The following is a 9,259-nucleotide window of genomic DNA, read 5'->3' as shown; positions in this document are numbered from 1 at the left end:
CGGCGCGCGGGGGGCTTCGGCCGTCTAGGCGGCGGCGCTCGGCCGGGATGGCGGCGGACGCGAGCGGGCCCAGCGAGGCCCGGACCGACCCGGGGCGGGCCGGATCTGGGCCCCGGGCGGCGGCGGCGAGGTGGGCGCTGGCGGCGGTGACGTGGTGCGCTCCGGTTGGCCGGGAGCGGCCGCTGGGGCGAGGTGTCGCGTTCTGATTGGTTCGGGTGAGGTGGCGGTGGACGCGTCCGGCGCGGAGGCGGACATGTCCGGCGGCCGGGAGGAGTTTGGCTAGGGTTTGGACTGCGAAAATGGACGGGGGATGCCTTTTTATAGGTAGAACGAGCTAGGAGAGTCCAAATGAGGAGCGGTTTTCGGCCACGCGATCGAGATCGAACGACCGAGAGCATAGAGGGGAGTTAGATGGGTTTTGGGCCACTTTGGACGGGGTGTTGGGCTGCAAAGAGAAAGAGGCTTTACGGTTACCCGGTTAACCGTTGGAGTACCAAACGAACTACAAATGGCACGAAACTTGACAGGCGGTCTACCGGTGGTATACCAAGGTCACTTGGCAAGGCTCGGGCCATTCTGAGAAAGTTCAACACCCACTCATAACAGGAGACGAAAGGGGAACGCCGGAGGGCATAGGAGCGCCGGATTGCAAAACGGACAACGGGGAAAATGCTCGGATGCATGAGACAAACACGTATGCAAAATGAAATGCACATGATGACATGATAAAATGCAACACGCAAGAAAATGACATGGCAATGACGACGAATAACAGGCAGACACCTGGCGCATCGGATCCGGGGCATTACAACACTCCTCCACTAACAAGAGATCTCGTCCCGAGATCTTAGGACCGAGACAGAAGGGAAAAAGGGATAAGGTGAAACAAGAACTCAAGAGAAGAAGCACAGAATCGAGAGCACTCGAGAAGAAGAGAGGAACGACGAGAATGATGAGAATCGGAAGCTCGCAGAGTCAGATAGACTATGAAACAACTCCGGTTAGAACGAGATAAGAAACGAATAAGACTAAAAGGATTTAAGCAGCACTCTGACTGAAACATGGAAAGGATAGAACATGAACTTCACCAGATGGGATGGCGCTTGACGAGCTGAACAACGCAAAGCCTCCGGAAGAATTGAAACAATGGAATGAAAAGAACTTTGAAGGAAGGTTGAACGAATTTGAATATCTGGGAAGAACGAAGAAAGGCAAAAATTCACTTCAGAAGAAAATGAAGAATTATTTGCACTTTGAGACGCGAGAAGAAAAGATACTTGAACTCCACCTTCAAGAATCTTGATGAACTCTTGAAGAAAGAAATAAATCATGAAGAACCACCATGAAGAACTCCGGTCAAAAAGGATGATGAGATAGAATGACGGATGAAAGAATAAGATGAGCCTTGCGAGGATTTAGATGGAGGTTTCGACGAAATGACCGAGGAAATTTGAACTCCGGAAAAGAAAAGATGAAAGCACTTGGAGCTAGAATTTATTCATTAAAAACAAACTCCGAAGAAAGGGATTAATCACTAGGATGAAATAAGAATAAGATTTATTGTATGTTTATCCTTCATCAAATTAAATTGATGACAAGCAATGGATTTCACATCTTACTTATTCTTCTTGAAAAAGGATTGAGAAGGGACATGTCGCAAACTTGAGAAGGTCTTCATGAACCACCGGTAGGATTGAAAAGAACGAAAGGATTAAAATGATACTCAAGGAAAAAGAATCTGGAACGAACCACCGTAAGAATTCAAAAATGACTGATGAAAGAGAATGCATCGCCGGGAAGAATTAGTAGAACCAATAAGCTCGAGGGGATTTAGATGCAAAAGAACGAAAAGATAACGAGTTGATTAAAGAACACTTGAACGAAGCACCGGGATAATTGGATAACGATAGCTGAAATGATGGCCTCCGGTGAAAAGAAACAGAAATCAACTTCTGACATACTTCGGATGGTAGAGAAAAGGAATATCTGACAAATGGAATAATTCGCGAGGATAACATGAAGTTGGAACCACGAATCTTTGGGAGAAGAGACAAGATTTAGAGGAAAGACTCTTCTTCGATCTTGAACTGACGATGAGAAACACCACCAAAATTACTGAGATACTCCGGTAGAATGAAAAGCGAAGAGGTTGAGCTAACAATGAAATGATTTGAAATCGATCTTGGAAAGGCATCTGACTGATGGGATCCATTCTTACGTCACGCTTGAAAATATTTGAGAAAAACTCCGGGGGAACTAGAAGAGTCAGGTAAGATCCTAGGAAAAGACCTGTGCGTTAGGGCTCACTAAAGGAAAACACCGTTGGAAAGGGATTGTGAACAAATAGATGATGCACCGGAATAATTGAAATATTTGGATGAGGTGACAACCTCGAATTAACTCGGACACAAACAAATCTCCTGAGATGTCTTGAACACTCCAGAAGGATAAACTGGCGAGAGGCGAACGAGCAGGGAGAATACTTGATCCAAGGAAAAGAATATGATCAGCCCGAAAAACTTGAATTGAGTCCACCGGAAAAGAGATGAAGAATGACGAACAAGACTAAAGAGGTTCCACACGAATGAAATAGGTGGTCGAGATAGCGACTCAGACTCCGGGAAGAGGAGGGTGGGAGGGCGGGAAAACAAAAGCAACTTGGAAGGGGAAACGATGAATATCTTGAAGAGAAACACCGGTTGAAATCATTGAGGAAAGAAAGCAAAGACTTCACACGAGTAGGATGGATACTTGATTACGGACTCCGGTTTCGAGAAGAAAAGGGGTGGGCGGGTGGGAAAAGAAAACAACTGAGGATTGAACTCAAAGATGAAGAGGCTCGAGTCGACTTGATGAGAAATGCACCGGTTGAAAAGAGCTGAGAACCACCGATCGGAAAACCAACTGCGTGATCCTAAAGAAAATTTGAAAGGGGAAGAGGAGTAATTCAAAACACCTACGTCAAGATTCCTTACCAGAGCGACGAAGGGGCTGAGGAGTAAAAAGAATTACTACTCTCCGATATAACTAAACTACGAAACAGTTTATTCTAGACTCAACAACGGCCAAACTACACGATCAATCAAGGGGGCTCCTAGGGTCGGTCGAGGCTCTGATACCAACTTATCACGCCCAATATGCGACCCTATCCAAAAGGAACTCGAAGGTCCCACCAAGGATACACCCGCATATTGAAACGCTTTTGCAAGGTGGATATCATTACATCAACATTACATAATAGATGGGGATACATACATAAGGCATACAATGCCACATGAAAACACCATCACAATACATCAGAGCATCATCCGACTACGGATGAAACACAAACAGAAACTCAAACGACATCCACCCTGCTAGCCCAGGCTGCCGACCTGGAACATATCCCCGGATCGAAGAAGCAGAAGAAGAACTCAACGCAAGCAAGCATCTCTCTCGCGTCATGATCATCGCACAACCTGTACCTGCAACTGTTGTTGTAGTAATCTATGAGCCACGAGGACTCAGCAATCCCGTTACCATGGGTATCAAGACTAGCAAAGCTAAAAGGAAAGGAAGGGGTAAAGTGGTGAGGCTGCAGCAGTGACTAAGCATATATGGTGGCTAACATACGCAAATAAGAGCGAGAAGAGAAGCAAAGGAACGGTCGTGAAGCTATCAATGATCAAGAAGTGATCCTGAACTCCTACTTACGTCAAAAATAACCCAGAAACCGTGTTCACTTCCCGGACTCCGCCGAGAAGAGACCATCAAGGCTACACACACGGTTGATGCGTTTTAATTCGGACCTGGTGTCAAGTTGTCTACAACCGGACATTAACAAATTCCCATCTACCTATAACCGCAGGCACGACTTTAGAAAGATTATACCCTGTAGGGGTGTCCCAACTTAGCCCATGACAAGCTCTCGCGATCAACGAAGGAATAGACCTTCTCCCAGGAAGACCCGATCAGACTCGGAATCCCGGTTTTACAAGACATTTCGACAATGGTAAAACAAGACCAGCAAAGCCGCCCAGATGTGCCGACAAATCCCGATAGGAGTTGCACATATCTCGTTCTCAGGGCACACCGGATTGTCCAAACTTCCGGTAGGCCAGCCCAGAGTTGCCCCTGGTGGCCACCAGCGGTTGACAGGTTGGACCAACACTCACAATGAGCACTGGCCCAGGGGGGAATAATAATATAAAGATGACCCTCGAGAGCATGACTCCCAAGGGAAAAAGGGCTAGGTGAGGCAAATCGTAAAACCAAGGTTGGGCCTTGCTGGAGGAGTTTTATTCAAAGCGAACTGTCAAGGGGGTCCCATAAATCACCCGACCGCGTAAGGAATGCAAAATCCAGGAACATAACACTGGTATGACGGAAACTAGGGCGGCAAGAGTGGAACAAAACACCAGGCAAAAGGCCGAGTCTTCCACCCTTTACCAAGTATATAGATGCATTAATAATATAAGAGATATTGTGATATCCCAACCAAAATCCTGTCCACCATGGAGAAATCTTCAACTTAACCTGCAACTAGCAACGCTATAAGAGGGCTGAGCAAAAGCGGTAACATAGCCAAACAACGGTTTGCATAGGAAAGGTGTCAAAGGTTAGAGGTTCATGGGAATATGGGAGGCTTGATGAGCAAAAGATAGGTAACGCAGCATAGCGATAGATCGAAGCAAATAGCATAGCAATGATAGTAGTGAGATCCAGGGTAGCGGTCATCTTGCCTGAAATCCCGCTAGGAAGAAGAACAAGTCCATGAAGAAGACGAACGGATGAAGCCGAACCAAGCGAAGACGAACGAATCCTCACGATCGCAATGAAACGGGAACTATCGAAAAGAAGCACACAACATAGTAAACACACCACACAAGAACAAGGCATAATGCACAAACAAGAATGATGCAAGACAAGACTAGATGAAGCTACTCATGGCAAGAGATGATGCAAACAAGAGCAACACATCAAGGCAAGTTTAAATGAGGCCGGGAACAACATATAACAATTCCGGTAAGTCCTCATATGCATATTTCGAAATTGGTCCAGATCTGAATAAACATTATGTTCAAGTAGTTAAACATCAATTTAAGATGCACCAAGATGATCTACACGAGATTCTAGTCAAGTTTCATATAAAGTTCATTTAGTTCGGAGCTACGGCCTAGAAGATATGAGCAAAACAAGTTAAACATGGCATTGATGCAAAATGCACTCAAACATCAAGCAAACACTCCAAAACAAGGATGCAACATGATAATATGAAACTACATGCAAAACTAAGCAAGTTTTATATAGAGCACACTCAAAACGGAGCAACGGTTCAACACATGCACACTATACAAGTTTAAAGGACAAGCTGTCCAAAACAGCAACTAGGCATATTGCAAGCACTAAAACAACATGCTACAGCATCCCAACATAATAACAAAAGGCATGGTCATGATGTACAGGTAAAGCACAACAAAACATGAACACTGAGCTATCTCCAGAAATCACTAGAACATGCTCAAACACACATGGTAAGATTGCAAGTTATAACAATTTCAGACTTTGCAGAAAATAACATCACGATGCAATGTTCAGAGCTATCAAACAACATGTTACAGGAACTTATCATGTTAAACAAAGGCATGGAATGATTCTACTCAAAGCATAGAACAAGAGTCTCTTACTAACAATAAGCCAAAAAGGATTAGAAGATATAATGGCACCCATGTAAACATGGCAAGTTATTAAACAGATTCAACCATGGCAGGAACATAATTATGAAGGCATGTAGATGAGCTAGTGCAACTCACTACAGAGCAAAACATGGCATGGAAAGGCACCCAAAACTAAGAAGACATATTTGTGAATCGAATAATGGCAATATCAAGGTCATAGGATGTATGGAACACTAGCAAAACACATGGGAACAAGTGAACTTAATGTAAACAGGCTGACAGCAACATTATGAAGCAACTTTGGAGCAAGATATGAACAAGCTACAGCAACCTATAAATGCAACCAGGGGCATGGATGGATAGATGATGACATGTAGTTCAAGACATATTTATATAACATCTCCAGATTATGCATAGAATGATTAGTAGCAACATGTTTATATGGCATCACGAAATAACAGATTCAACCTAGCAAAACAGCAACATCATGAACACTACTTAACAAGCTCGATTCACTCACCACAAGTCATTGCATGACAAGATAAGCATAGCATCATCTAGAAGACATGTTTGTGTAACAAACCAAGTCAAGAACAAGTCCATAGCATGCACGGATCAACTATAGCAAGCTTGGCCAAATTGAATAACATGTAAACAATCTGCCAGGAAACATTTTGAAGCAAAAGTAGAGCACTCAAATGACATGCTAGACTACTCCATAATTGCAACCAAGACCATGTATTGATAGAGCATAACCTATTGCTCAAAACATTCTTACTGAAGTATTTAAAAATATGCATGGATCTCTCTGTAGCATCAAGTTTACATGGCATAAAAATAACAGCAGAACAGGGACTAAAATCTGCAACATCACTATGCCTACTTTGCATGCTTGTGCTAGTCACCACATTGATCACAAAAATACATAGTAAACACCTCTGTAAAGAAGACATAGCCTAGATCAAAACACATGAAGACATCAACCTCATAGGATGCACACATCAATCATGGCAAAAATGACAAATGAGCTCGTTCTGATAACAGACAGCAGAAAACATCATGAAGCACTCTTGGGACGATGATTCAGGCATCAAGATGATCTCAACTGAATATGATGCAATGGAATGAAATGATGTACTCTTCGAGACGAACAATTTGAAATATTACACGCACGAAACGGAGCTACGGATCCAGAGATACGGCAGGTCAAACATGGCATGATAATTACTGAAATCTGGGGACTTAGACGATTTTCAGAGGGGGGAAGGTCAACCTGCGGGCACGGATTTCAAAGCGGCGTGGATCTCGCCGGATCCGCGAGGACAGCGGCCAGAGAGGGAGAAAACGTCGTCGGAGGGGAGACTCGCCGGAGGGGAACATCGGGGAGGTGGCGGAGGGGCGCCGGGGCCGGCGAGGCGCGGCCGGACCGCGGAGGGGCGGCGGCGCCGGCGCGAGCTCCGGGCTGTGGAGCGCCGGACGGCGGGGCGGCGCGGGTGCCTCGGCGGCGGGGCGACGGGCGGCGAGATCCCGGGTGAGGTGGCGCTGGACGCGTCCGGTGCGGAGGCGGACATGTCCGGCGGCGGGGAGGAGTTTGGCTAGGGTTTGTACTGCGAAAATGGACGGGGGATGCCTCTTTATAGGTAGAAGGAGCTAGGAGAGTCCAAATGAGGAGCGGTTTTCGGCCACGCGATTGTGATCGAACGACCGAGAGCATAGAGGGGAGTTAGATGGGTTTTGGGCCACTTTGGAAGGGGTGTTCGGATGCAAAGAGAAAGAGGCTTTACGGTTACCCGGTTAACCGTTGGAGTACCAAACGAACTCCAAATGGCACGAAACTTGACAGGAGGTCTACCGGTGGTATACCAAGGTCACTTGGCAAGGCTCGGGCCATTCCGAGAAAGTTCAACACCCACTCACAACAGGAGACGAAAGGGGAACGCCGGAGGGCATAGGAGCGCCGGATTGCAAAACGGACAACGGGGAAAATGCTCGGATGCATGAGACGAACACGTATGCAAAATGAAATGCACATGATGACATGATAAAATGCAACATGCAAGCAAATGACATGGCAATGACGACGAATAACAGGCAGACACCTGGCGCATCGGATCCGGGGCATTACAATGGACCACCCAGCACCATTGTGATGCAAGCCGCTGGAGCCCGCGACGACAAGGTGCTTGCCAATTACTTCCCGCTGGCGCTCAAGCCCAATGTTATGTCATGGTTGATGCACTTGCCGATGGATTCCATTTCTTCTTGGTCGGATCTGTGTCATGAGTTTGTTGGCGCCTTCACTGGAGGCCATCAAGCTGATGGCCAGGCGAGCGATTTGCACATCATCCCCCAGAAGGAAGGAGAAAACCTGTGCAAGTGCATCCAAAGGTTCAGCCGAGTGCAGTACAACATCTCAGACATTCATCCCGCCGCCGTGATTAGTGCGTTCTATCAGAATGTGCGCAACTGCAAGATGCAAGAGGAGCTGGCTATGAACAAGGTCAAGGATGTGGACGAACTTTATGTCCTGGCCGATAGGTGCGCTCGGGCTGAAGAGGGGAGGAAGTACCCCGGTGAGGACGCCAGTGCGGAAACCTACTCCACAGACGGCGAGACCGCCGCCCCGACAAAGAAGGGCCGGCGCCATAACAGAAAGCGCAAGGGCAAGACTATGCTAGCCGTCAAGGGACCCAATGACACCGACACTGCCAAGAAGGCCAAGGCAAGCGACCCCGGCAAGGAGGTTGCTGGGTGTGCCGCTTGCCGGGCCTTGGCGGCAGCCGTCAAGCCAGGGGGCTCCGACAAGCAGTATTGCAAGATCCACCGCACCAAAGGCCACGACCTCCAGAACTGCCGACAAGTTGAGCTGCTCACTGAGAAGCAGAAAGCTGAATATGAGAAGCGGGACAAGAAGAAGGGTCAAGACGGTGCTGAAGGGTCCATCAAGAAGCATAGCGGCCAAGGAGGATGCCACAGTAAGGATAACCAACAAGAGAGGCCTGCCCGGTGACAAGAGAAGATGAAGAAAAGACAGCATTCATCACCCCATGTGGTACGTATTGCTTTTTATGGATGCCTTTCGGGTTGAAGAGTGCTGGCTCGACCTTTGTAAGAGCAGTCCAAATTAGTTTTGAGCCTCAGCTACATAGAAATATGGAAGCTTATATGGATGACATAGTAGTCAAAACCAAGGACAAGGCAACACTTGTACAGGATCTGGAAAAAACATTTACAAACTTGCGCAAGATCAACCTCAAGCTTAATCCTGAGAAGTGTGTCTTCGGCGTCCCATCTGGCAAGCTTCTCGGGTTCTTTGTGTCGCAACGTGGGATTGAGGCAAACTCGGACAAGATCAAGGCCGTCGAGCAGATTGAGGCACCTAAGCGGATCAAGGATGTGCGTCGGCTCACTGGCTGCGTTGCCGCCATGAGCAGATTTATCTCCAAGTCCGCCGAGTGTGCCCTTCCCTTTTTCAAAATCTTGAAAAAGGCGGGCCCAATGGAGTGGACCCTGGAGGCCGAGGCAGTGCTGCAGGATTTAAAAAAGTACCTCTCCCCCACGCCAATACTGGTTGCGCCCAGGCCACAAGAGCTGCTGCTACT

Source organism: Triticum dicoccoides, chromosome 5B (assembly GCF_002162155.2).
Source record: "Triticum dicoccoides isolate Atlit2015 ecotype Zavitan chromosome 5B, WEW_v2.0, whole genome shotgun sequence".
Lineage (NCBI taxonomy): Eukaryota > Viridiplantae > Streptophyta > Magnoliopsida > Poales > Poaceae > Triticum > Triticum dicoccoides.
This window is presented reverse-complemented; position numbering follows the sequence as displayed.